The sequence below is a fragment of the Orcinus orca genome, chromosome 16, assembly GCF_937001465.1.
Source record: "Orcinus orca chromosome 16, mOrcOrc1.1, whole genome shotgun sequence".
In the NCBI taxonomy this organism is placed as follows: Eukaryota; Metazoa; Chordata; class Mammalia; order Artiodactyla; family Delphinidae; genus Orcinus; species Orcinus orca.
In genome coordinates, this window is record NC_064574.1 from 52,908,949 (window position 1) to 52,929,789 (window position 20,841).

The window sequence follows — 20,841 nt, forward strand, 5'->3', positions numbered from 1 at the left end:
TTCTGTTGTGTGGATGGGCAACATTGTGCTTATCCACTCCTTTATCGTTTCAGGTGATGGACATTTGGGGAAGAGCTTGACTGGAAAAGGCACAAGGGAACTTTCCAGGGTGACATAGTACTTACCTGAGTATATATATTTGTCAAAACTTATTGAACTGCGCACTTAAAATATGTGCATTTTATTGTAAATAAACTATAATTCAAAGAAGAAGGCCCCAGAGAGAAAAGAATAAAGAAAGACAGAAAGAAAGAAAACTGGGAAGGAAGGAGGCAGGAAGAGAGGGAGGAAGAAAGGAAAAAGAAAATATATTCTGGGAGGTAATTCCTCCTTGTTTTAGCCACGACCCTCATGGGTTATTTGAAGGGTGGGAAATCACTGATGTCAACCCCCACTCCCTGCCAGCTTCCCCAGTGGGCTGTAGCAAACTGTGTTCAGTGGGAATCAAGCTGTGCTTGGGATCCCCCCAACGACCCTGTGATTATCTGAGCGTGCTCACCAATCAACTCTTGTTGCCTTCACGGGGCACATTCTACTGCAGAGAAAACCCGCCTTTACTGCACCCAATTTGCAGAGTCTGCTTTGGGCTGGCCCACCCCCGCACAGGCCCCCGCACCCCCTCAATCCCTATTGAGATCATCTGAGTTCTCTGCTCACCAGGCAACTTTGTGAAGCCAAGTCGTCCTCCCAGGGAGATTTTCCTGCTGCAACGGGGAGATGTAACTGGTTAGCCCGGCAGTTCTAGCTCTAATTTAAGTCAATAAATTGACATGAATTTGACATTTTTTAAATATTTTTTTTACACCTGAAAGAAAGCCTGGCAGGCAGGGAAGGTGCCAAGGACTTAGTCACAAATTGCATCAGGACACCCGGGGCAATGAATATTTTGTCTCCTCGTCAAAGGACACTTAGGATTCCGCAGGTTAAAAAAACAGTCAAGCAGTGGGATTTTCTTTAGCTCAACCTGTAGAGCATCTAGCGGTTGCAATGAGACAGGCTGGGACCTGGGACCCTTTGCTGTAGTGCTTGCACCTGGACAAATGTCTCCTGGAGCAACAAAATACAAAGAAACCATAAGACTAAAAATAACTGCGTGCTTGGCAGTTAGGGCAAATTATGGACAAAAGATACACAGAGAAAAAGCCCAACTGCCACTTCTGAAGAGCCAGGAGCAAAAGCAGGGAGTTGGGAGAGAAAGCAGGGTCCTGCACACGCCCCCTGCACACATCACCAAAGGGGTGGGCAAATCACCTAAGCCTCCCCTCCAGCGGGACCCCTGGACACACCCCACCTTCACTCCATATAAGGAACCAGCTCACGCCACCTCAGGGAGGGAGGGAGCAAGGAAACTTGTTTTTGTTCTTGCTCCCCCGCACATGCCCCCCCAGCCCCCTGCAGCAGGGGCCCCAATAAAGCCTTGCCTGAATTTCTTGTCTGGCCTCTGATCAACTTCTGTTGATTAAGGAGCCAAGAACCCTGGTCAGTAATAGCAAGACTCTGCCTGCAGGGCTGGACACCTCTGTCCTAATTGTGTTTGGGGGTGCAGGGGTGGGCAGCAGTGTATATGCAGGAAAAAACAACTAGTAAGATGATGCCAAGTGCTGTACCAGTGCAGCGCCGTGAAGTTCAAGTAGCAGAGAGGCCACTTCACACTGTTCTGTCAGCACGTGTCATGCACCCAGGCTTGGGATGCGATGGCTAATCAGTGTAGCCCCACCTCCAAGATACTCCCTCCCGTGTTGTCTAGGGGCATAGACTGCCTGGCAAACAAAGAGTTGGGATGCTCTGTGGGAGTCATTACAACAGAGTTATACAATGGAGTTCATCTAGGGCTTCTGCCTGAGAGTGGGGGGGACATTAATGGAAGACAGGCTGGGTCCACGGAGGACGTTCCAGAGAAGCAAGGCTCTTGGAGTAAAGGCGCAGAGGTGGAAACACACACAGACTGCAGGATGCATTGCTTCCCGGTTACACCCTGCATCAAGAGGCCACAAAATCTCCCCAGGGCTTACCTCCAGGAGTGAAACAGAAAGGAAGAGATTCCCGCCCTGAAAACAGCCTGGCTTCTCAAACTGGTTTCTGGCCTGAGCATTCCCCGATGGTTGATATCACAAATGGCAATGAATGAGCCAACCACACTATCATATCCATATGCAAAAACAGCCACATCACTGAAACAGCACTACACACCAGTAGTAACTGGATGACGTTTGGTCCCAAGGGTGAGAAAGTCTGGAGATGAAAAGAAGACGAAGAAGAGAGAAAGGGAAGGAGAGAGGGATGAAGGAGGAAAGAGAGGGGAAAAGGAGACAGAGCTGGAGCAGAGGAGGAATGGGCATCCCCGCTTTGCCCAAGGAGTGCAGGCCAGACTTTCCAAGACACGGAGAGCTTCCTAGGACTCCTGACCCCAGAGAACATGATCTGGGCCACGGCAGTGGAACAGGCTGTGAGGCCTAGGGGATGGAATAGCCCTTCCTGGCCTGGGTATCTAACCCCTCTAAGCCACACACCTTATCCTGGATACATATCAGAGCAGGAGAGCATGAGGAACTATAATAAACACCAAGCGGAAGATTTTGCAAATAATTGTTTTCAATTGTCACTACTTAAGGCCTAAGACTCTGAAGTCTGAGAAGCAACATTTTATTCTCCCTAAGCAATCAGAAACAAATAAGAGGAGAACTCTCTGTACTTGGTAAATCCGCGTGGGTGTGGGCCCACAGGCAGCAGAACATGGCAGAGGGGGTGGGCAAAGGTGCGGGGATCCTCAGCAGAGCTGCAATTCCAGATGGTCCAGGTGTGGGGACTGAGGGGGGCTGCAGCAGAGAAGGCAGAAGGCAAACCAGGAGAGGATCCCGCTCCAAAGAAAGCCACCGGGGCCACACATGGGAAGGGGCGCACATATGCAGCCCAGGTGGACAGAGGCCCTTGGGAGAGGCTCCTCCTTAGCAATGAACACCCCGGCTGTTGGCTAGGCTAGATCAGCCATGTGGCGTGTGAGTGGACTGTACAGGCTGGGGAGCTGGGGCCTCTGGCTCTGCTATGAACTGGCCAGGCAACCCTAGGCCAGGCATTTCCTTTCTCAGGACCCATTTCCTCATTCTGAACAGAATGGCAGGTGGAGGGGTAACAGGCTTTTCTGCTGATGTCTAAGACCTACAGAAGCATCACTGTAGGAAGAGAGAGGCTCGACAGCCCTCTACCCCAAACTCTACCAAAATATGTCTCTAGCACTTTCCTCCTTCAACTATTTGCCATTCTCCTCCAGCTTTCTTAGTCCCTTATCTTTCTTCCTGGGCAAGAAAGTAAGCTTGCAAGGGGGCACCCTCCACATTTACCAGGGAAGACCTGTGGAGTTGGATACATGCAGAGCCATGCCTAGAAAGCTCCTCGTACACATGCAGGTCTGTGACTCATGCCCAAAGGCACTCAGCCTGAGAAAGCCAGGGCCTTGGTGGGCTTTGCTGGCTGCCTGGGGGCTGGCCTCATGCCACGGTGACATGCCCAGGGCTGCCCACCACTTCAGGTGTCTTCTCCTCCAAGGTACCTAAACCTTGAGTCTCACCCTCAAAGCCTTGCTCCAGTTAGACTTGCAGGACAAATAGGACGAACCAATGGCATGACTTCAGGCCTCTGAAGACATGTGGGAATCAGGAGGGCACTTTTCCAGGCCCTGTGTAACACAGCCCCATTCTTAAAGAGACTCTCCCCCTCAAACCAGGACATTCTCCCGGGCTGGGGTGTGAGATCCAGAGATACCCCAGGCTGGCTGACTTTTCCCTAACTTTCTATTTCTGCCAAACGTGCAGGCCTGCTTGCCCCTGCAGATGAAATGAAGACGTTTCCCAGGTTGTTGGGTCTTCCTTGGCGGTCCAGTCGTTAAGACTCTGTGCTTGTACTGCAGGGGGCACAAGTTCAATCCCTGGTTAGGGAACTAAGATCCTGCACCACGCGGTGCAGCCAAAAAAATAAAAAGGAAGTTTCCTGGGTTAGAAAAACCTAAGGAAGACTCATAAGACAGAATCAGAAGGAAGGAAGGAAAGGAATTGATTTGGGAAAGTGGAGGGAGGGAGAGGGTGACTGAAATTCTGGGTAGGAATGTAAATTCACCCAAAATTTGTAACATTCACTCTCACTCAGTAGAGTGATGAAGTAGTGACATTTGTTATTATCACTATTACTGTTTTTTTTCCTTTTTTTAATTGAAGTACAGTTGATTTACAACATTGTGTTAATTTCTGCTGTACAGCAAAGTGATTCAGTTATACATCCATTCTTTTTTATATTTTTTTCTATTATGGTTTATCACAGGATATTGAATATAGTTCCCTGCACTATAGAGTAGGAGCTTGTTGTTTACCCAACCTATATATAATAGTTTGCATCTGCTAACCCCAAACTCCCACTCCATCCCTCCCCCACACACTCCCCTCACTGTTACTGCTTTAGTTCTACTTTCAAAAGGCAACTTTTTAAAAACAGCTTTATTGAGATATACTAGTATGCACAAGATTCACCCATTTAAATTGCACAATTCCATGGTTTTTAGTAGGGTCACAGAGTTGTGAAACCATTACCACTATCTAATTTTAGAATATTTCATCACCCCAAAAAAGAAACCCCATACCCATCACCAGTCACTCCCCATTCTGCCCCTCCCCACTTCCTAGGCTCAGGCAACCACTAATCTACTTTCTGTCTCTGTAGATTTAAAAGCTTGCATTTTGCCCCCTTAGGTACTTTTCCTACAGTCAGGATATGGCATACAACAGATGGCAGTGTTGTCTTAATCAAGATCTCATGACTCATAAAAATGGCCAACAAAGAAAAGATGCTTAAAATCACTGATCGTTAGGGAAATGCAAATCAAAACCACGATGAGATATTACCTCACACCCATTAGGATGGCTACTACCAAAAAAACAGAAAATAACAAATGAGAATGTGGAAAAATTGGAACTCTCGTGCATTGCTGGTGGGAATGTAAAATGGGGCAGCCACTATGAAAAACAGTAAGGCAGTTCCTCAAAAACTTAAAAATAGAATTACCATACTATCCAGAAATTTCACTTCTGGATATATACTCAAAAAACTAAAAGTAGGGTCTTGGAGAGATAATTGCACACCCATGTTCCTAGCAGCATTATTCACAACAGCCAAGAGGTGGAGGCCAACCAAGCGTCCATTGACAGATGAATGGATAAGCAAGTGTGGTATATACATACAATGGAATACTAGTCAGCCTTAAAAAGGAAGGAAATTTTGGCATACACTACAACATGGATAAACCTTGAGGACATAATGCTCAGTGAAATAAGCCACTCACAAAAAGACAAATATATTGTATGATTCCACTTATATGACGTACCTAAAGGAGTCAAATTCATAGAGACAGAAAGAAGAAGGGTGGTTGCCAGGGGCTGGGAGAGGGGGAATGGGAGTTAGTATTTAATGGGGACAGAGTTTCAGTTTGGGAGGATGAAATCGTTCTGGGGATGGATAGTGGTGGTGGTTGCACAACAGTATGAATGTACTTGTTAACACTGAACTATACACTTAAAAATGGTTAAGATGGTAAATTTTATGTCATATATATTTTACAATTAAAAACAAAAAGATCTTATGACTATATTACTCAGCCATAAAAAAGAATGAAATAATGCCATTTGCAGCAACATGGCTGCACCTAGAGATGAACATACTAAGTAAGTCAGACAGAAAAAGACAAATACCATATATCACTTATATGTGGAATCTAAAATATGATACAAATGAACTTATTTACAAAACAGAAACGGACTCACAGGGCTTCCCTGGTGGCGCAGTGGTTAAGAATCTGCCTGCCAATGCAGGGGACACGGGTTCTAGCCCTGGTCTGGGAAGATCCCACATGCCACGGAGCAACTAAGCCCATGTGCCCCAACTACTGAGCCTGTGCTCTAGAGCCTGTGAGGCACAACTACTGAGCCCACAGGCCACAACTACTGAAGCCCATGCGCCTAGAGCCCGTGCTCCGCAACAAGAGAGGCCACTGCAATGAGAAGCCCGCACACTGCAACTAAAGAGAGCCCACATGCAGCAAGAAGACCCAAAATGCAGCCAAAAATAAATAAAACAACAACAACAAAAAAAAACCCAATACAAAAAAAAAAATAGACTCACAGACATAGAAAACAAACTTATGGTTACCAAAGGGGAAAGGTTGGGGGAGGGATAAATTGGGAATTTGGCATTAACAGACACACTACTATGTATGAAATAGATAAACAACAAGGACCTACTGTATATCACAGGGAACTATATTCAATATCCTGTAATAACCTATAATGGAAAAGAATCTGAAAAAAAATATATATGGGGCTTGCCTGGTGGCGCAGTGGTTGAGAGTCCGCCTGCCAATGCAGGGGACACAGGTTCGTGCCCCGGTCCGGGAAGATCCCACATGCCGTGGAGCGGCTGGGCCCGTGAGCCATGGCCGCTGAGCCTGCGCGTCCGGAGCCTGTGCTCCGCATCAGGAGAGGCCACAACAGTGAGAGGCCCGCATACAGCAAAAAATAAATAAATAAATAAAAACTCGCATGACTGATACCAAAAGGCTTAGGCCAGGGATGCCTTTCTTGTGACACACAAAAGCCTACTTTTCTTCCTTTTAAAAATAAAATATAACGTTTTATTACACAGCTAAACATAGGCAACGTTAGCAAACATTTTTAAAATGTCATTCACAGAGTGTGCTTTTTAAAAAACACTCAAGCACAATTTGTTCCTTTCTCATTAATCCTAAACTATTAGCACAGGCTTAATAATTTTGTAAGATTGCATTGACTGAATCCTTGTATACAAAGAAGGATGACAAGCACACACCACGCGTTAATTCATGTACGCTTCTTTCTGATACTAAGAAGCAGATCCGACTACTGATCCCATTTCACAGTAGCAAAACTGAGGCTCAGAGATACTAAAGAACTTGCCCAGAGACCCAATCGAGTCTTCTGTACCCAAGACGAGTACTAAGTGTTATTTCTATTAAAGGACAATCGTTCACAAGAAGCATGAAAACATCTACTCTCTCATCAGTTAGGAGCCTGTTTAAACAAATCCACCCCAAAAACCTTTTTCTTAGAAATTGTCTACCAATAGCTTACCAATTACCTTCCAAGAATATTTTTTTAAAAGCCTGCCTCCCTTACAAGAAAAACCTTCAAAACATTCAGTCAAGCATTCTTTTTTTTTTTAAATGGAATGAGGTTTGGGAGCAAATGCGTATGATGATGTCTTTGCTAAGTCCCACATCTTTCAAGTCCTCTACTGGGAAGTTGGCAGCCCATGAAGAGCTGAGGACTGAAAACAAGCCAGATTCAGGTCTTTTATGCAGTTCCTTCCGTCACTCAATCTCCATCACCTCCACCGTCTCTACACAATGTCTCTAGTTCATTGTGAAACATGAAAACCATTCCGGTAAAAACGAAATGTTGACCATCTGTCTGGTTTGGCAGGAGAGACATTCGGAGGAAGCCCCTTTTGATGAAGCTGGCCCCTTCCATAGGCCAGGCTTCCAACATCCGGGGTTTGTGTACTGTGAACCCAACTGGTCTCTGTTGTTTGGACTAAGGGCGGTTCTCCAGAACGTATTTGGAATTAGGAGTAACAGATCCTCATTGAGTCTTGGCTGGCCTCTTGAGTGGAGGGAACTATATTTGAACAGATCGGGATGGCCCTTTTCTGCCTCATGCATGGGTTGGAGGCAGGGACAGCCAACCTGCCACCTTGCACACCGAGATGCTGCCTCGCTTCTTGATGGCCAGCCAGCCCCTGGGTCAAGTCCCTTCCTGAGACCCAGTCTGCTCCTGTCCTTCAATCTCATGTGATATCTCTGAATCTTTCAAAGAAATTCTACTCTTTGCTGTAAACTAACTCCAGCTGATTTCCGTGCATGTGATAACAGAAACCTAATACGATAGTAGACTCATTTCCTCACAATTTGTATCATCACTGGGCTTATTTTTTCCTACATTGTCAGATTCAAAGAAGAGAAAGGCATCTCCAGCCCAGAGTTACTTACCTGCCTGAAGAGGAAAGCTCTGCACACCATGAGGACCAAAAACAGGCCCCCATCTTCCTAGGCGCCGCTAGAAAACATGCAATAACTGAACATGAAACAGAGTCGTGGTTGCCAGAAAGAGGTAAAATAATGTTAGATAAACTACACAATGACATTTAAATGCATTCAACTTTAATACTGCGGTTATCTGCAAAAACGAAAACAAAGCAAGTCAAGTTCCTTGGTAAAAAAACAAAAACAGGACTTTTTAAAGAAAAGTTAGGGTGGGGCCAAGGAAAGGACACCAACTGGGAGGCAGAAGAAACCTAAGGGGAAAACTATCCTGCACACATGCCCCTGAGACTGGGCAGGAAGGGACGGCCCCTATCCATCCATCCATACGCCTAGGGCAGGGAAGGAAAGCTAAAAAATCCTTAGTCTTGGGACTTCCCTGGTGGCGCAGTGGTTAAGAATCCGCCTGCCAGGGCTTCCCTGGTGGCGCAGTGGTTGAGAGTCCGCCTGCCGATGCAGGGGACATGGGTTCGTGCCCCGGTCCGGGAAGATCCCACATGCCGCAGAGCAGCTGGGCCCGTGAGCCATGGCCGCTGAGCCTGCGCGTCCGGAGCCTGTGCTCCGCAACGGGAGAGGCCACAACAGTGAGAGGCCCGCGTACCGCAAAAAAAAAAAAAAAAAAATTCCACCTGCCAATGCAGGGGACACGGGTTTGATCCCTGGTCTGGAAAGATCCCACATGCCACAGAGCAACTAAGCTGGTGCGCCACAACTACTGAGCCCGCGTGCCTAGAGCCTGTGCTCCACAACAAAGAGAAGCCACCTCAATGAGAAGCCTGCACATCACAATGAAGAATAGCCCCCGCTCACTATCAACTAGAGAAAGCCCGTACACAGCAATGAAGACTATCAACTAGAGAAAGCTTGTGCGCAGCAATGAAGACCCAACGCAGCCAAAAATAAATTTTTTTTTAATCCTTAGTCTTTTTTTTAATTGAAGTATAGTTGATTTACAGTGTTGTGTTAGTTTCAGGTGTACAGCAAAGTGACTCAGTTATACTATGTAACTTTTTTCAGATTCTTTTCCATTATTGGTTATTACAAGATATTGAATATAGTTCCCTGTGCTATACAGTAGGTCCTTGTTGTTTATCTATTTTATATATAGTAGTACCTGTTAATCCCAAAGTCCTAATTTATCCCTCCCCCACCCCCTTTATACTTTGGTAACTGTAAGTTCGTTTTCTCTGTCTGTGAGTCTGTTTCTATTTTGTAAATAAGTTCATTTGTATCATTATTTTAGGTTCCACATATAAGTGATAACCTGTGATATTTGTCTTTCTCTGTCTGACTTACTTCACATAGGATGATCACCTCATAGTCTTAATTAGAGAGGGAAGAGGACAGAGAGTCATGCTGTCAGATGAAGGTAGCACTCCCTCCCTCAGTTCAGACCAGAGGGCTCACGTCCATGAACAAACCAGGCTCGTTCAGACCTCCACATCTGTGCTTAGCTCTCTCCCTGCCCAGGAGGCCTTCCCTTCTCCTGTCTACTTAACCCAACCCTGGTCATCCTCGAAGGCCCTGAAGTAGAGGCCCCTCGTCCCCGTCACCTGCCGTGTCACCGCCAGCCCTTCCAGATGTCCCCCTTGACCAAACTCCCAGGGCACACAGAACCATGGCTGGCACAGCCCTCAGAGAAAACATCCGACTTAGTCACACCTTCCATTAAAGTTCTTAATTACAAGCATTTCTTTGAGTGTGTTAGTACTGTTGAGATTGTAAGTCTCCCAAAACAGGGCAAGGACAAAACCACAGAGAAGTCTCATCCTGCTGTGAGTGGTAGAGTCCCAGCAGTGTGGAGAAAGCCGGGTGAAGAGGCAACTCAGCAGCACTGACATATGCACGACCTAATACTCCAGGCCACGTTCACAGAGAGGGGTCTTACACAGATCCCGTATTTTCCATCAAAGTGCCTTTGTAATCATCATCCATTGGAAACAGAATGGGGAAAGAAAGACAGGGAAGCAAAAATATGAGTTACCATGATCTAATTTATCAGAAATGGTCCAGAGGAGTACCAGGGGCAGGCACTGTGATTTCCCCCAGTCAGTGTACCAATTTCACAGCAGGACCCATCTGTGTGATCTCTGCGTCAGAGCCCAAAAGAGTCAGGCCAGCCTGAACACCAAGGCTGCCCAGACACTTGGCAAAGAAGGGTTCCTGTAATCAGCACTGATGTTACCATTGGCTGGTGGTGATTCCTACCCCCTCTCCCTCCCCTGCTTGAACCTCACACCTGCAGGGTTCTCAGCTATTTATAGGCCTTAAAACAGTTACCACGCATCAAGACTGGTGGCCCTGCACCCTCCTTATTGAAAGAACCAGCTTCTCTGAAGGCAAGTGGTATGGATTTACAGAGCCTGGGGATCCTGAATATTTGAAATCCACACAGAAATCAGTGTCGTTCCTCCACACCACTGAATTAGCCCTTAGGTATACTTCTATTAATGATGCCACCATCCTCCCCACTCCCCTAAACTCAGATTCTTCTCTTTCTTTTGCCCCACAGCAAATCAGATGCCAAGAGCTTTGCAGTTTATCTCCCCAAAATCTGTTGCATTACCCTCCTCCTCTTTCTCAAGATGGTAGAGTGGGAAGAGGAGGCTTTGGAATTAGACGGAGCTGCCATTGAGTAGCTGTGCCTTTTTTTTTTTTTTTAAGCTTCAGCGTTCCCACTAATAAAATGAGGATAATGGTAACAATGCCTACTATACAGCTGTGATATGAGGAGGGGGATGACACTTGTGACGATGCCTGGTACACCATTTGCCAAAGAACAAGTTCTTCCCACACCTTAGCTTCCTTCATCTCTTCCATCACTACCACCAAGGCCTGAGGTCAGCCCCTCAGTACTTCCTTTCTACTAACATATCTGTGGTTGGCAGAATCTTAAAATCCCTGCTCCCACATTATTTCCCACATTAATCCTCAGGATGGTGATTATGTTAGCACATGACAAGGGGCATTCTGCAGATGTAATTACGGTTACTAATCAGTTGACTTTGAACTAATCCAAAGGAAACTATCCAAGTGGGCCTGACCCAATCACATGAGTCCTTTAAAAGCACAGAGTTTTCTCCAGCTGGTAGCAGAAGAAGAAGTCACAGATTCCTAACACCAGGGGGATTTGAGGCACTGCTGCTAGACTGAAGACGGGAGGGAGAGGGTCACATGGAAAAGGTAAGAGGGTGGCCTCTAGGAGCTGAGAGTGACCCCCAGCTGACAGCCAGCAAGTCCTGCCTGGACTTGTAGGCACTGTTTTAAGTTGCGACGTTTGTGGTTTTTTTGTTAGGCAGAAACAGAAAACTTATACAATCACCTAATTGGAGCCAGAAAAGGAGAGAAGACATTTTGAGGGGAGAAATGAATCTCAGTGATCGACTTTGTCGTCTTTGAGGACCCCCCACTCTGCCCTCCCATGTCAGAGACTGTCCACCACACCCTGGCCCCGGGCACACACTGCCTGCCAGTGGGGAGCCTCTGCTCCTCTCAGGCTATCTCATCTTCTCAACTGTAGGCTGAGTGCTTCCAACACAGAAGCCACAACCAGACCTTTTTCATATTCCCCGAAGCACCCAGTACAGGGCCAAGCATACAATAAATACTCACAAATATGTTTGGATTAAGCCGATTTCTTTCAGCTCCAGTGACCAGCAGGGCCGACGAAGGGATCCAAAACCTAGCCAGCCACAGGTACCCAGAGAGTCCCTCCCAGGAGACTCTGGTCTCACAGCCTCCTGGGATTAACAAAGCGCCAAGATGGGGATACCCGTTTCTGCACCTTGACCTTTCAGTATCACTGGCCAGCCACATTTTCAGGCATGAGTCAGGCTACCATTTCTCTGAATCATAGTCTGGTGTGTGTGTGTGTGTGTGTGTGTGTGTGTGTGTGTGTGTGTGTGTGTGTGTGTGTGTGTGTGTGTGTGTGTGTGTGTGTGTGTGTGTGTGTGTGTGTGTGTGTGTGTGTGTGTGTGTGTGTGTGTGTGTGTGTGTGTTTTAATGTTTACCTACACCTGGAATTTGCAAACACAAAGGAAGTGAGAATAAAGAGGGTGAGAGATCTCACAAAATGCACTGCCTGTATCTTGTTCAACAACAGGTTTATTCTAGATGCCCACCATGTCTGGGCAAAACGGTGCACCTCAGATCGGGACTTGAACCCACGGTCTTTTAATCAGAATCACTCATCTGGTATCTGGACTTACTGAGGCTCAGGTTCTTTGTGTCTCAGCGCAGAGGGAATTCAGCAAGAGGCAAAGTGATAAGCAAGAAGTAGATCTATTAATATAGGACGCTTGTAAGAGATGCAAGTGGGGAGGTGAGGGAGCTCTGCCCTGAGGATTCAGTGGGCTACAATTTTATAGTCAAGGGAAAGAGGGTGGAGAAAAGACCACCTTCCTTTGGGTAGACATGAGGCTTACATCACTAGTTCCTCCTCTGTATCAGGCAGGAGGGTGTCTGACCCTATAAGGTCAAACTAGGATTATTATTATTATAGCACTTATTCAAATCAGTAGAAGGATGGTGACATTTTGCTTCCACTTAATGGCCTAGGACAATCTCGTGCTTTTATTTATGGCTTTATAGTTAAGCAAGCCTGCCTGTTCCACGATGTTCCAATAGCTTTCTTGAGTGATCATTAACTTACAGTGGTCTTCCAAAGTTTCCTAGGTTCCCCTCTCTATCTATAGTCCCCTACTGGGACTTCTACAACTACCTGTAAACTCTCCTATTCTATCCTTATCACTGGTACCAAGCTAAGAAAGACCCTGGAGACAGAGAACCAAATCAGAGTGGCCCCAATCCTTGAACTTGAATCCAAGTCTCCCCTGAACACAGTGGTCACGGCAGAGTCTTTGACAGTTTGGAAGCCAGGAGACTGAATTTCTTCACGTCATTAAAACGAGTGACAGCAGACTCGACTCAGGTCTTCTCCAGGCAGGCAGTGGGTGGGGTCCCTGCTGCATTCTACCCGCCCCTGTGACTCTGGGCCCGCCTTCTCTGCCCCACCCTGGACTCCAATCACAGGCCAGTATGACGTCACTGTCTAAACTTACAACCATCTTGGCAAATTTTATCTAGGGCCCTCAAGCACAGATTAAAAAGTAAATCCATAGCATTTGAACAGACCTTTACAGTTTACAAGGCACTGTCATGTTCATCGTCTCATTTGACCCTCCCAGGAGCCCTAGAAAGTGGGTGGGGTAAAGATTATTATCTCCACTTTATAGATGAGGAAACTGAGGCTCAGAGAGTTGAAGTGATTTACCCAAGGTCACCTGGTTTAGAAGACAAAAAAACATGTTCTTCCCTCTCTACCACCTTGGATCTAGTCTTTGGGCCTAAATGGGAACTCAAAGGGAGACTGCCTAAGCTCTTCCCAGCTGGCCTTAGTGGCTGCTGATTTGAGAATTTTGTTACCGAAAGAATGAAAGAGAAGTTAGGGTCAGGAGTAAGAGGAGAATACAAGGATGCCTGATATTCCAGTAACACTTTATATTTTTCAAAGAACTCACATATTTCTTACCTCACTTGGATCAAAGAAAAATCCCATAAAGGTTAATAAAGCAAGTATATTGTCACCAGAGATTGGCTCAGAACTAATCCCTAACACTTCTGATTCCAAGACTCTTTCCATAACCTAAGGGAGGGCATTCTTGACACTCATACCCTGCTTTTGTCCCTTTGGTCCTGAGGGTCAAGACTGAGAGACAATTGGACACCCTTCTCTTGTATATCCACCCAAGTCCAACCTATAATGACCTTTCTTTCTTTCTCTTTTTTTTTTTTTTTTTTGGTCATGCCCACGCATTTTGCGGGATCTTAGTTCCCTGACCAGGGATCAAACCCAGGCCCCCTGCAGTGGAAGCATGGAGTCCTAACCACTGGGAATTCCCTATAATGACCTTTCATCTCGCTGTTCCTCTGCCAGAAGTTGTCCTCGGAAAGCAGGCACCTCCCCATACTGGTTTTAGGATTACTTTTACACAACTGATTTTATATAACTGATACACCAGGAAGAACGTTACCTATCAAACTGCTGTCCATTCACTGAACAGATGTTTTTGAGCAGGGCACCACTCTGGGCTAGTCCCTGGCAGTTAAGAGAAATGAACCAGACACGTTCCCTGCTAATGAGAAGCTCACAACCTAGTGGAAGTGAAGAAAACACAAATATGTGACCAGATACGTGACATTCACGAACATATAAAAAGACGGAGTAAATGTCACAACAGAATTATCAGCAAAGGGCTGTGGAGGATCAGCGACTGTTAAGAAGGAAAGTGTCTTGGGACTTCCCTGGTGGCACAGTGGATAAGACTCCATGCTCCCAACGCAGGGGGCCTGGGTTCAATCCCTGGGCAGAGAACTACATCCTACATGCACGCCACAACGAAGAGTTCGCATGCCGCCACTAAGGAGCCCAGGTGCTGCAACTAAGGAGCCCGCCTGCCGCAACTAAAACCCGGTGCAACCAAATAAATAAATTTTTTTTTTAAAAAAAGGAAAGTGTCTTCCTGAAAAAGAAAAAAAAAAACAGCATTTGGGCTGGGCCTTGAAGGGTCAATGGAGAATGTGGAGAAGCAGACAGGTGCAGACTACAGAAACATTGTAAACATTTGGGAAACAGGGACGAAGCCCGTGTAAGAGCACCTTGAAGTCTGCTCAGCCCCCAATCTTACCCTGAGGCTGGTTGCGATCCAGCTTAGGCCTTCAGCTAGATCTAGGCTGGATCTTGCCCCCAATTTGAGAGAACCCAAGAGACCCAGACCATCCGCTTCTTACTTTCTCAGGTTCTATGGTATCTGTGGCACGTCCCACCCAATCTTAACCGCCCTCTTAACCACTCACCTTTTCTGTCTGTTTTGTCTGTTTTGCTTTCCCAACTAGACTAAAACACCAGATTCCTTGGGAACACAGTCAGGGGGCGTCTGTATCCTATCCCAGCCAGCGTGAGGCTGGGCACACCGTAAGTACCAGAAACCTCTTTGTTGACTGGTTGCTGTAGGCCCAAGAATCATGAGATGACAGTTTCACAGATAAGGCGAACAAGAAAGGGTAGCAATGTGTAACCCTCACCTGGGATAACAGTGAAGCGATTAGGAGAAGACATGTACCTCTGGTTTTAGGGTTACCTTTTATAGAACTGAGCTGAATTTAAATCAAGGGGTTCAGACTTGCTGGGTCATTCTGTGGGACTGCCCTGCATTTCCTGTATTTCACTTCTGCTCTCTGACCAAGTCCCAAGGTTCCTTTAATCTGTTTTTCTAGTTCCTGCTTGTCAACATCTTCCAATGAGACATTGTGTCTCATCCTTCCTCTTGGAAAGAATAATGGGAAGGACAGCAGAGTTGTCACTGCCAGTCTGGAGACCCATGGTCCAAAGCCAGAGGAGAGAGCACAGTCAGGGCCGGATGGAGGTGGGAGTGGAAAGGACCCCAAGACAGAGTACAGCTTTCTACTGGGTGGACAAAACTGACAAACAGGCACACTGGATAGGGTCAAAATCCAAACAGGTCCCCATGGGGGAATGGGGCAGCTCATGCTCCAACTCCCTAGGAGATGGTCAATCAAGGTAACCAAGTAGGAACAGGGTGGGAGGGGCAGGTGCAAAAAGGACCAAAGGCCCAGGTGGTGAGTTTAGGGATTATCTAGTCCAACCTTCTTCTCTAATCCCACAGTTGAGGTCCTCAAACATTCCCTCCTGTGCCAGTCTAACCCATTTCCACCCAGTGTCTCTCTTCATCTTTGATGCTTCCAATCCATCCTCCACATTGCTGCCAGAGTGGTCTTTCTGCAACACAGTCGGTTCAAGTTGTCCCTCTACCTTCAGGATAAGGTCCAAAGTCCGTACAGCCTAAGAAGGCCCTTCTCTGCTAAACACAGATAGACCTTCACGTATAATCTCCTGTCTTTACCCTACTCCTCTCCACCTTCCACTGACCTCATTCCACAGACAAAATACTGCACGACATTCCCCAAAGATGCAGTAGACTTACTCCCATCTGCCAGGAGAATTCCAATTTCAAGTGTCACCTCTTCAGTTAAATCTCCCCTCACGTCCCCTAGGAAGGATGAGTGAGTTTCTCTTCTGTGCTCCAAAAACACCTCTGTACAGCATTTATTACCGTGATTTGTACTGATTTACAGAGACAGAGACCATCCGGGTAGGGATGGGTTTTGACTTCTCACAGCCCTCCTTCCCCTTAGTTAGCATGATAGGAGCAGGTGGTCAAAAAAATGTTGACTTATAAAGAATGAACCCCTTTCCTTTATAAACACACAGTGAGCTCCTGGCAGAGCCCAATTAAAATCTAGGTTGTTGATGCCTAGATCAGGCCTCTCCTTCCTGGGTTGCCTCTTCTACCTGTTTTCCATGCCTATCCCATTGGATGCTCCTCACTGACCTGGACTTTGAAGCACTGGGACAGTGACAGACATTGGCAGAAGCAGGGACCCAAGCTGTCATCTTAAGGAGAGCCTTCTGTGCTCCTCCTAGGGAACTGTTTTGATGCCGAGGGGCTTTGAACCAAGCTGTAGGTGGTGACAGAGCAGGTTAGTCATCCCAGCCCATGGCCGTTCTCTGCTCAAGGGCCCCAGCACCTGTCACCTGTCTGTCTTGGGTGATACGGGAAATGGTGCTCTGAGTCAACTCTGGTCCCAGGGAGGGAGGGCTGTCACTGTGGCCAAGGTCTCCCCCACCCCTGGTGGTGAAAGCAGGAGTGATGGCCTCTACCTATCGGAGCAAACATAAAGGGACTCAGGGAGCACAGGGAATGGCCTCAGAAAAGCTGCAACCCGTGATAAAGGTCAAGGGACTCAGCTCACCACTCTTTGGGCCCCATCTGGAGAGACAGATGTGTAGGGCTTTCCACCTAAGCAGCTTGTCCTCCACTGCCTGTCCTCATTGGTGTGTCTTCATTTCCCCAAATTCAAGGCTCCCCGAGGAAAACACAAGGCATCCTCCACCACCCATCCCCCAGACTCATTTATTTTATAGCTGAATCTTGTTTCAAGCAAACTTAGCATGTAAAGTAGCGGGATAAACCTTCACTTAACTCTTTTCACCACAAAAAGCTCCTCAGATGCATTCATTCACTGGTGGCTTACTGCATATAAGGATAATCTCTGCCCCCAGCAAAGAAAATAAGTTGCATATCCAAGTTAGGGCACATACAGGAAACAATGCGATAAATCCTCTAGGGGAAGCTCACCAAGGTGAGTTTGGGAATCTGGAGGTGAATGAGTTTGAAGGAAGTGGCATATGAGCTGGGCTTTAGAGAACAGGTTGGATGTGCCATTCAGAAATAGGTAGAACGGCCCTCCAGACGGAGGAGGCATCATCAGCAAAGGACTGGAGGCGGATCCACGGACTATGGATGGAATCAAATGTGAGGCAGATCCACGCAGAAACCCACAAGCGTGGGCTGAAACAGTGCATTCAACATGCCCAAGCCCCAGGGTCGCAGGCTATGGCACCCAGAGAAGGCTCTGGACAGCCAAAGTGCAAGAGGAACGCAAATACTGCAGCAGCAGGGTTTATCCTGGGTGAGGAGTGGGCCAGGATGAGCCTGGGAATTAGACCACAGTTCAAATGCCAGCTCTACCCTTAAGAGCTGTGTGTTCTTGGACACGTTACCTAACCAAAGTCTTGCTTTTGTGCAAGGTCCCTCCCTAATACTTCCTACCGAGTAGATCACGGTGAAATGAAATGAGATCATGGCTAGGAAGCACCTGGCAGCGTCGGGCACACAGCCGGTGCTCAATATAGGTCAGGTTCCTTCTCCACGCTTGAGGTGTTGGGAAGATGAACAGCAAATGAAAGACTCTGGGGGACCCTTGAGGAAGGAAGAGGCCAATAAAAGAGGATTCTGAAGGAAGGGGGTGCTGAAGGAAGAGGAAGCAGGGAGGAAAGAGCCCAGTGCCTCTGAGCTGAGGTTTCTGCTCCATAGCAGGCCATTTTAGGGGTGCTGGTAAAATGCTCCCGGCCACACTGGTCTTTGGTTCATCCCTGAAGAACCCTGTGTTCCAGGAACAGCACAGCGATGCAGTGAGCAGAACGGAGCTTGTGGGTGGAGCGCAGGATTTGAGCAGGGAAGAGAGGCAGCACCTGGGCCCCTGCCCAGATGGTGGGGGGACCAGAAATCAGGAGGTGGGGAAGGCTGGCTGCAGAAAGAGAAATGTTTTTAACTCCAAAGATATCCTCTACTAGGAAAGGCAAAATGTCCAAGGTTTTGGGGTGGGTTTTTTTTCAGATCTATATACCTACTCTTTTAACTTGAATAACCTGGCTTATCACAAAGCGGCAGGAGAGACACCAACAGGCTCGGGACTCACCTCTGCAGACAGCCTCCAGTCCCTCCAGCTGCACCCCAGCCCCAGAGAGAAGAGGCACAGCTAAGGATCTTCAGGGTGATTCTCCATCGAATCCAGCCTCTATGTGCTCCTCTTTCATCTATTCATCCCACCAACATCCACAGAGGGACTACTATACACAAGATAAGATCCTGGAGAGGCAGATGTCAGCTTAGTTGTCCACATCTCCATCCCTCGAGTTGTTTCTCTAGTCAGTTTCTTTATCTGTCAAATGGAGAAAATGGATTTATGGCAAGATGCAATGAGATAATGAACATACCTGGCATAGAGTAAGTGCTCAAGAAATGTAAACTATTGTTATACTGGTAGAAGCAAGATTGCATGTTATGCTGGTTATCTTTCATTTGTTTCCCCCCGCCTCAGCCCTGTACATTCTACATCTTTTTCCACCCTGTGCAGTGGCCTAGAATTGCTCTGTATGGACTAATCAAGACTCCCTTGCCCCTGACTTCCCATTGGGTTTGGTGCATGGGGAGCGAGATTAGAGGGAGGGAGAAATTGAAGACAAGGCTTTTATTCCCCCAACTCCCTTCCTGAGCCCCTTGACCCAAAGTCCCAGCTCTAGGAAAATGACCTTCCACACAGCCTCCATGCCTCCAGGCATACAGGTGGTAAGACCCCACTGTGACTAGCCCCAGAATATTTCACTCTCCATAGTTGTTTCCCTACACTCTGCCTCAAATTATGCAATTGAAATATGCCGTCTGTTTCCTACTGGCCCCTGACATACAGGGTGAAGGAGTGTGGGAAAAGGCCTGGGGATCAGGAGACCTGGATTTGAGTCCCATCTCTCCTCCTCACTGGCTCTGTGACCCTAAGCCAGTTTCTCCTTCCCTAGTCCTCAGCTTCCTTATTTGTAAAGAGAATAGCTCTTTTGTCCTACAGTTCCCCGCCACCACTGGGCATTCTGTGAAGTTAAACCCAGGAAAGGGATGCATATAAGGAAGTAGAGCTGCCTTGGGCAGAGGGCAGGTGAGGCAGCTAAGCCACACACCAACGCATTCTTCCCCAGGAATCACCTAACCCCTTTCCAAGGACTTTCCTTTTCCTCTCAGGCCACCAGGGTACCAGATACCCAGATGATCTCCGCTCCAAAGCAACAGCAAAGAAAACTCAGGGAATTAAAAGAAATTCCCTTTACTTTCAGTAAGCCAACACTGGTTTAGCCACAGAGGTCCCTTCCCAATTTCTAGTGTGCACAGGGGTCCAAGCATAGAAGCCAGTAAACACCTGATGCCTACAGGGCTGCAAAAGAAGGGGCATCTGGGGCAGAGGGACCTAAACCAGCATCCTGTCTGAAGACCCTGGATAGAGATCCCTGTCGCTGGGCATGCATCAAGTAAAGGCTAATGACCACTTGATGAGGTATTACAGAATCTCTGAAGTCCTTTTTAGCTCCTGAAATTAGTGACTCAGGAAAACCCAGGAGCCACAAGAAAGACATTCTAATAATATCACCCTCCATGGCCCCCTAATCTGAAGTTTCATTTGCCCTAAGTGCTTTCCCACCTGCGGTCACCCAGAAATAGAAGAAAGTGAGCAAGGTAAGGCTGGGTTTCTGTCCCAAAGGACAGGAAGAGACGGCAATGTGGATTCTAGCTTTACAAGCTTCTCTGAATTTCTGGCGGGGGGAGGGAAGTGGAATAACCTCCTAAAATTATCAGTTCCTGTTTTACCTGAGGTTTGACCGCAGGTGAAAACCACAACATAGTAACTGCCAGCACCAATTTGCCTTTGACGTTCTTCACGTCCCCCAAATGCCTCCAGAAATCTGTGGCTTCACCCCATAACTCTGAGCAAGTTCAAGGCCTTTCCCGACCCCAAATGAAAACTTCTGAGCCCCTCCGGGCTTCCAGCGGTCGGACCGCGCAGAGACGGCTGGGTGGACGAGCCTACACCGCAGCCAGGCCCAAGGTCGGCCTCCGCTCAAAAGACAGTAAAGGCCGACAGAGCGAAGCTCCTGCGCCCCGCGGGGAGGAGACCCCGCTGCCCACCCCGGTCCGCCACCGGCGCTGAGTTACCGCCCGCCCGGGCTCAGCCGAGCCCGCGTCCCCAGGAAGCGCCGCCGAGCGCCTGCGCATGCGTGATCCCGGGAGTGTTGTCGGGAGCTCGCAGCCCTGGAGGAGGCGGGGCCCGACCGCGGGCACGAGCGGAGGTGCGTGCGCAGGGCGCGCTCCCGTGACCGAGGCTCAGCCGGAGCGAGGTTCAGCCGGAGCCGGGCTTCGTGGCCAGGGGTAGTACTTCCGTAGGGTCGCCGTGAGGAGCCTTTCGGGGATAACAATTTGCGAGTCAAGAGCCGGGCTTGAGGCGCGAGGCCAAGTTCCGGCTCCGGGAAACGGATTCCCCCA

At 47.7% G+C, this 20,841-nt stretch overlaps 1 protein-coding gene across 1 annotated transcript in view; it reads right to left on the minus strand.

The window, feature by feature from the left end:
* The window catches only part of ADCY9 (adenylate cyclase 9), a 189,267-nt gene extending 168,763 nt beyond the window's left edge, over positions 1 to 20,504 (minus strand). The window contains exons 1-2 of the mRNA XM_033428925.2: positions 20,170 to 20,504; positions 18,455 to 18,697 (exon numbers count right to left, since the gene is read on the minus strand). The gene's annotated coding sequence lies outside the window, so the exon portion shown is untranslated. The remainder of the gene's footprint in view (positions 1 to 18,454; positions 18,698 to 20,169) is intronic.
* Between the last annotated feature and the right edge of the window lie 337 nt (positions 20,505 to 20,841).